Raw genomic sequence first — 8578 nt, forward strand, 5'->3', positions numbered from 1 at the left:
AGGACCCTAATCAGATTGTAAATCTTGAGATACAGTCTTTGGAGAAGATTGTTGAAATGTTTTAGGAATAGATGAACCAAGCAGCAAAGGGAATAAAAACGAGCAGGGAAATAAAAACGGGTTGAAAACACTTCTAGTCAACACATCATGAAGTTTTTCCTTTCTTCCTCCCTTCTTCCCCTTCCCTCCCTCCCTCTTCCTTTCCAGTAGGGTCCATCTGACTTGAAAAAATTTAATCCTTAATAAGGTTATTTTGGGTTTCTTATCACTTCTTACAAAGCCTATCACTTCAGCTAGGGTTTTAGAAAATCTATACAAACAAACAAACAAACAAAAATCAACTACAACAGCCTTAAAATTACTTTTAACCACAGTAAAATCTAAGGGTTCCCATTGGTAGTATTTCTGAATTCTGGCTTGAGCTTGGCTATTGAGCCTGGGAGACCAAATGCTTTTATTCTAAGACGTGACACACTGGAGTTGAGAAATCCATTCCTTCAATATTGAAAAATGAATGTTTTTCTAGAGTTAGTGGTTTACATTTTTGGCTTTGCAGTAGCATCTCTGTATTCCAGGTGAAATCAATTATATTCATTGACACTCCCACCACAAGGAGTGTAATCTTCTTGTACATTTCCAAGAGAATTGAGGCCAGAGCAAAGATCAGGTAGCAAACAGTTGTTGTTTGCTTAGTTTGGCCTACTAAAATGACAGCTGCATTAAAAAATTTCAAATTAAAAGTGTAAACATTCAATCGGCAGATTATGATATATTGCAATACAAAAAATATCTCAAGCTTTACGTAGTCAGAGCCCAGTCCTGTTTTATTTAAATAATCAACAAATATAGCAATAAATATTTGTCATGTATTGGGAAGTGAGCAAAGTGTCACAAAGCTGGACTCATCTTTCTTGCCTGGTTTTTTCTCTTTATTTTTCTGCATCCTATTGCCTTTTCTATTTCTGGAAGCTCCCTCTCATTTGTGGAGCTATACTCCATGGATTGATTTTAAGTTTCTAGTGTTTTCCTACACATGTTTTCTTCTACTATTCCTGTCTTTTCATCATAGATCAGACCATTTCTCCCTCAACTGTGGCTGTTGCTCTAGCTTCCCTACTGGTCTCTGTGCGATTGGACTTGGAATGTGGTTGTTGATAGGCCAGGACAGCCCCCTGAGGGCAGATAGAGGGCTGAAATAAGGCAAGTGATCTGGAAACACCCTGGAAACCAGTAAGTAGAGGAAGTCAGGACAGATAATCTGAATAGCAGGGAGAGGATCGTGGTCGGAGAAGTAGCTAGTGTCATGAGATCCTGCCAGCAGGTACTGTGGTCTGAAGTCCAGTATCAAGACTTTAGGTCACATGAGGACTGATGAGAGCAAACGCTGGCATTATATATCCTTCTCATATTAGGCTAGTCTCCAACTATGTCCCAATCAATCTGATGTACTTACCTCTTTCCATATTTACTTTGTTCTTCTTCTTCGTGTCTTTATGGTTTCTTTTTGAAATTCAGTTTGAAATTGGACCTTTTGAGAGCCAATGTAATGCCAGCTCTTTCTTTAAGCTCTTTCTGATTACCTTGGCCAGAGATATTTTTCTCTCTGAGATCCACTTCCTGAAGAGGCAAAGAAATGGGCATTTATTGTGCATCCCTAAGAGTAAAATATTTGAGTTTTATTTGTTTAATTCTGATTGGGGTGGCTGTAATTTAAAGTTGTGAAGATTAATTCTAGAGACTGATAATTCTATCTTTTAAAATAGTCATGGACCATTCATTAGGATTCTGAAATAACACACAAGTATGAGAAAGATTAGAGACATCTTGTCTTTAGTCTAGAAATCATCTGATTTCTTTTATTTTATGTTGAAAATTTTATTATAAAGAAGTGGGATATGTCAGGATTAACTATACAAGTAGGCCGCATGCAGATGAACTGGTCCTCACTTTCCCTGGTTTAGGACCAGGTAACCTTGTGTTGTTATGTGCCCCCAGCACTTCCTCCCTGGCAGTTTCCAGTGACTGCCAATCCCTTCCTTGTGCTAATGTGATTAATGTTCAGGTCTCACTTATGAATGAGAACATGAGGAATTTAGTTCTCTGTTTCTGTAATAGATCACTAAGTATGATGGTCTCCAACTCTATCCAATTTGCTGTGAAATCCATGATTTTTCTCTTCTTTATGGGTGCATAATAGATCGTCATGTATATATATCACATTTTAAAATCCAGTCCACTTTTGATGGACAGTAGGTTTGCTTCCATGTTTTTGCTATTGTGAATAGTGAAACTATAAGTGTGTGTGTACAGGTGTCTTTTTGGTAGAATGATTTATGTTCCTCTGGGTATATTTCCAGGAGAGGAGTTACTGAATTGTATGGAAGGTCAATTTTATGTTCTTTTAGGAATCTCTGCACTGCTTTTCATAGAGTTTGAACTAGCTTGCACTCCCACCAGCAGTATAGAAGTGTTCCCTTTTCTCTGCATCCTCGCCAGCATCTGTTGTTTTTTGGTTTATTATTGATGGCCATCATTACTGGAGTTAGGTGGTATCTCATTGTGGTTTTGATTTGCATTTATCTGATGATTAGTGAGGCTGAGCATTTTTCATGGATCTATTGGTTGCTTGTATATCTTCTTTTGCAAAGTGTCTATTCATGTACTTTGCCCACTTTTTAATAGGGCTGTTAGGCTTTTTCCTTTCAGCTTGTTTGAGTTCCTTGTAGATCTTAGATGTTAGGCCTTTATCAGTTACATAATTAGCAATTTTTTTCCCCATTCTGTGGGTTGTCTCCCCACTTTTTTGATGTTCTCTTTTGCTGTGCAAAACTTTTCGGTTTGATAAGGTCCCACTTGTCTATCTTGTCTTTTATTGCATTCACTTTTGGGAATTTGATCAAGAACTGGTTGCCTACTCTAATGTGCATAAGAGTGTTTTCTGTGTTTTTTTCTAGGATTTTTATAGTTTGAGGTTTTACGTTTATGTCTATGATACATTTAGAGCTGATTTTTGTATATGGTGATAGATAGAGGTTCAGCCAGTTTTCCCAGCACCATTTGCTAAATATGGTCTCCTTTCCCCAGTGGTTGTTACTGGTGACTTTATTAAAGATGTGTTGGTTGAGAGACTGATTTTTGATTTTGGAATCTCTGTCCTGTTCCTTTGATCAATGTGCCTATTCTTGTACCAGTACCGGGCTGTTTTGGTTACTGTTACCTTGCAGTAAGGTTTAAAGTCTGGAAGTGTCATACTTCCTGCTTTGTTCCTTTTGCTAAGGATAGTTTTGACTATTCATGCTCTTTTTGTTTCCATAGTAATTTCTGTATTGTTTTTCTAGGTCTGAGAAAAATGATGCTGGCAATTTGATGGGTATTGTATTGAATGTGTAGATGGCCTTGGGTAAGATGGACAGCTAGACAATATTGATTCTTCCAATCCATAAGCATAAGTATTTTTCCATTTGTGTCATCCTTGATTTTTTTTTTTCTGTGTAAAAACATTTATTTTTACTAATGTTTAGAATACAGGAACTAAAGGGAGAAAATAAAAAAGACACCTAAACTCCAAAGCGACAGTGAGTTAGGGCCTGCCCACGGCCAAGGGAGAAAGCTGTTCAGAGCGTCCTGGCGTGGACTGCCCCCTCTGCTACTTAATGTCAGTGCCACTAAGCAGAACACTAGAGAAATTGGGCATGAAGACCTTATCAGCTGCTAGCGAGCATGCAAGGGAAGAAAGGGATGTCTAAGTGGCTTCCCCATGACCCATGAGCCAGGATATACACGGTGGGAGGCAGAGGCTCCCGATTCAGTTATGGCAGGAGGTTGAATGCCCTGGCCCAGGAAGAACAAAAAGGGGATTTTGGAGGTAGGCTTTTTCATCGTGTTAAAAAACAGGCACATTATCCACTGTCTCCCTGTGGGCCCCACGCTGCTGGCCTGGCCCTCACGCTTCCTCTCTCTCTCCACAAAACCAAAGGGAACAAGGAGGGAGGCAGAAGATGGGAAGTTCCAAGGGTGGGGAGCGCTTCGGTCACTAGAGACTGCTGTGAGAGTGAGCCAGGAGAGCACAGGGAAGAAGAGCAGCAGCTGCTAGTCCCCCTCGGTGGGTGCAGTGGGGCAGAGCAGAGCCAGCAGGGTGACTGAGAGCGCCAGGGCCCAAGCGTAGGACCCTGTGTAACAGGAACACGGGGGAAGAGAGGGCCGCAGAGAGCCTCTGGAGGAACGAGGTGAGGCTGAGCTGCGTGAAGGGCATGGAAAGCTCATGAGTGGGGCTTCAGCGTGCTCACTCCAGCTGCTACTCTGCGCAAGGAAGCCCCGGCCTGGCTCGCCTCTGGGGGAGAACCCTGGAGGCCCGAGTGGAGGCAGAGCAGAGAGAAGTGAGCTGCCCCCCACTCTTTCCTGGAGGATACTATTTGAACCCTGTGATCACCAGGGCCTGGGCCCAGGGCAAGCAGAGTGAATGCACCTCACCAAGAGCAAGACGGAAGCGATGCCCACAGGTCCGCCTCAGGGCAGTGTGGCTCCTTTTCCCCTGAGGGCCTGGGGCCAGAGGCAGTCAGAACCGCTACCTCAGCTTGCTGCTGCCAAAGGCGGGTTGGCACAAGCACCCCAAGGTTCTCTGGACTTGGGAAAGACAGGAAGGGAAAGGTGGGTATGAAACACAAGGTGGAGGAGAGAAACAACCTTAGATAGGTGGGGGGCAGTGGTGGCCATCTCAAGAAGAGTTCTGGTGCTGGTAGATGGAAGCGTTTTCCTTCAACAGGTCCAGACACAAGTGGCAGCTCCATCCTCCTTCAGGAGGCTCAGACATGGGCGGGGTGAGACAGTCCATGGGATAGCCACGATCGCAGTTGTCACAGAAGAGCAGCTGGTCGCCGTTCTCCGAGGTGCCGCAGATGTTGCAGCACTTGCACTCGGTGCACTGCCAGCAGTACATCTTCACGGCTGTGGTCATCACCTCGTGAACTGGAGGCAAGACGGGTGCCCTGAGCGGCCACAGTCAGAACAGGACACCAGCTCCACAGGCTGTCCTGTCTTCCTGTAGATCTTTGAGTCCCCCAGGCAGAAGTCAGAGTAGTTGTTGGGCAAGGCCAATCCATCGGGCCCTTCTTCGATTTCTGTTCCTCTGACCTCTGGGAAACAGGGGTGGGCGGCTGGGAGCCTTCCTTGTCCTCGCCGCCTCCTCAGCAAGTGGGAGTGGGCACAGCGGTAACTGAGGCCGGGTCGGTTCCACAGATGTCATAGGCACAGGGCTTGTCCCGAACCTCCAGGAGGGAAGCGCCCAGCTTCTTGCGGGCACTGCCACCCCCTTCCCTTGAGTTCCCCCTGGCCGGGACGCTTGGGAGTGTCTCCTTCCTAGTCCTCATCATCGCTGTCATCCAGGAAGTCATCTGGTTCTAAGATGCGCTCCCGGGCTCAACTGTGGGTCCCAGGAAGCTCGCCCAGGCTGTCATCATCAGCCCTGGGGGTCTGGGGGTCCTGGCTTCTCCAGGGGGTCAGTGCGCACAAGGGTCCCTCAACGACTGCATCCGGAGAGATCAGCCCCTCCTTCTTCAGGGTCTTGTCTGTGTCTGGTTTAAGAGATGGGGAGGAAAGTCGTGGATCCCCAGGGGGGTGGGCTCGCCGCTTTTCCCGCCAGCGCTGGGCAGGGTGGGAGCCCAGCTGTCCAGAAGCCAGTGCTGGACCCCGGTGTCTCTTTTCCATCCAGGTGTAACGGTTGCTCTGGGCTGCTCCGACCTGGGAGTCCAAGAAAGGCAGGCGCACACTGCTCTCAGCACAGAGACGGGCACTGTCATGGTGGCAGCGCTCCATGGCATCCTCGGAGTGCTGCTTCCCAAGGAGCTTCACGACATTCTCCACCTCCTTCCCCGCTCCTCCCCCGCTCCTCCCATCTTCTCCGCTCCTCCCCCCGAGGCCGGGAGGCCCCGGAGCCCCATCCTTGATTTCTTTGTGCAGCATTTTGGAGTTCTTGTGCTAAAGGTCTTGCGCGTCTGTGGTTTGGGGGATGCCAAAGTACTTGTTTTTGGGGTGGCTGTTTTGAATGCGACTGGGCCTTTTATTTGGCATTCTTTCTGCTTGTGGCTGGTGTATAGAAATGCAACTGTCTTTTATACATTGATTTGGCACCCTGAGACGTTACCAACGTTGATCATCAGTGTGAGAAGGCTTTGGACAGACTCCCTAGGGTTTTCAAGGTACAGAATCATATTGTCTGCAAAGAGAGATCACTTGACTTCCTCTTTTCCTATTTGGATACCCCTGATTTCCTCCTCTTGCTTGATTGCTTTGACTAGGACTTGCAACACTATGCTGAACAGGAGGCGTGAGAGGGTATCCTTGGCTAGTTCTTGTTCTCAGGGGGAATGCTTCCAATTTCTGCCCATTGAGCAAAATGTTAGCTGTGGGTTTATCATAGATGACTCTGTTTGAAGAATGCTTCCTTATTAAGAAGGGATACTGGATTGTGTTGAATGCTTTCTCTGCATCTAATGGCATAATCATGTGGTTCTTTGTTTTATATCTGTTGATGCGTTGCAGGTCCTGTGAATTCCACTAATGTTCAGGCGAGCTGCTTCGGTCTTATCCACACTGCTGTTCATCTTCTCTCTGGTGATGTTCTTTGAAGAGCCCATTATCACATTGGGAACTGTGTGTTCACTCTCTTTCATGAGCTTTGGACCCTGTGCTAATCAATGCATGTGGCCAGGTATCTGTTTTAAGTTTCCCCAATAATCAGTAAACTGTCAGGAAACTCCTGAAAAGTCAATGTCAGTTGATTGACTGGCTAATCTAAAACAGTGGTTCTCAATTTTTGACATGTATCAGATTCACCTGGAAAGCTATTAAATCACAACTTACTGGGTTCTTATGCTGTGGGCCTTAGACGGAGTCAGAGAATCTGACAGCCTCACATAATGATAATGCTGTTGGTCCTGGAGTCACCCTAAGAAAAACAACTAGAACATTCTGAAAACTTCTACTAAATTATATTGCTTAGTGCCAATAAAAAGTTCTATATATGATTCAGCCAAAATATTTATATATTATAAAAGTTAAATAAAATTGAATTATATTCTATACAGTTAAGAATTTATATTGTTAACTATAATATTCCTGAGAGTGGGTGCCATTTCTTTTTTCACCTGGATGCACTCTAGAGTAGAACTCCACAAAAGAGCAAAGTATAAGTCAAAATGAGGAGATATGGTTCGTGTCCTTGCATCCCTGGCAATATGCATGAGAATATGGCTGCATCAGGCAAAAGAGGTTAAAATAGTAAAAGGCTTCAGAGCCTTGTGGGAGACCAACTTTTCTCAAAAGGAGTGAGCATTACCTAGCCGTCAGTCAATCTCACCTGTGGGTGTATTGATCAATCTTACTTCTTTCTTCATGAGTACAGATCAATTATATTGAAATGAGAGTTTTGACCACCAGAACCTTGTTTCTGTCCACGTAGAACTGCAGGGTTATAAGCATCCTTACAGATTTATGAACTGCAGCAGAAGTTGTGAATTCCACTAATATTCAGTCTAGCTGCTCAGTCTGACCCATACTGCTGGTCTTCTCCTATACTGGAGAGCTATTAAATCACAGCTTGCCGTGCACCATCCCTATGAACAAGAAACAAAAGCACTTACTGCGCTAGTAGATTGAAACACAAAAAAGTCGTGTATCTATGTGTGTCTGTATTTAATGAAGGATAATTCTAGAAGGGAAAAGAAAGCTAAGAAAATAACGCATCAGAAGTCAGAGTCTAATCACACATCCAAGAAAGATGGGTGTCTTGGGGCTGCAAGGGTAGTCACTGGAGTGAGCACGTAGCATTCCTAGCTCCTCTCACCTGGAATAAAGAACAAATTATCGTATTACCCTCATAATTCCTAGGCTTTTCATACCTTAAAGATTCCATAATTAGTTATTTAGGTGGCTTATTTTACAGCCAAGTTCCTCTCTATATAACAGTTTTTATTATTTAAGAATTTACAATCTGTCCTTGACCCCCTTGCCTAGTAGAGGTGAAGTTCACAGAATTGAGTAAAACCTTGTAGCACCTGCCATTATGTTAGGATTCATAGATTGTTCATTGAGGGTAGAATGGAGTGGAGCAGGCAGAGTGGGACTCTAAAGTGAGTTGTGAAAATGTCCCATGAGTGTGTTCCAAGAACTAGGAGAAGTAGGGGAGAGGGAGGAACAGAAGGGAGAGAGATGTGTAGGAAGGTAAAGGTTAGGGCTTTGAAATATAATACTTTGAATTTGGATTTATTAAATTTTCTAAAATATAGTATGTTGACCACTGTAGAAGTAAAACTGGTAGTTCATGTTTGGAGGAACGAATAGTAGCATAGAATTGGACAGTAAGTCATTGACTTATTAGGGAGAGTTTAAATACTTGGTGCAATCTGTTTTTGCAATACTTTATTCTGTCACAATTTTAAAAAAATATATTTTATTTTAGAGATATGGGGTAAATTCAGGGTTAGGTAGATAAGTGGTCATTGTACAGATAAAGTTTGGGCTTCCCTTTGGTCCCTACTTCGCCTGGTTTGAGATCAGTTACCCTTATTGATGCTACGTGCTT

At 44.1% G+C, this 8578-nt stretch overlaps 1 pseudogene; it reads right to left on the reverse strand.

Annotated features, from left to right (window-relative positions):
• Positions 1–4714: 4714 nt before the first annotated feature.
• On the reverse strand, positions 4715–5958 carry LOC103265318 (annotated as a pseudogene).
• Positions 5959–8578: the final 2620 nt, after the last annotated feature.

This window comes from Carlito syrichta, unplaced genomic scaffold, assembly GCF_000164805.1.
Source record: "Carlito syrichta isolate Samal-C Ts95f unplaced genomic scaffold, Tarsius_syrichta-2.0.1 Scaffold306393, whole genome shotgun sequence".
NCBI classification, from domain to species: domain Eukaryota; kingdom Metazoa; phylum Chordata; class Mammalia; order Primates; family Tarsiidae; genus Carlito; species Carlito syrichta.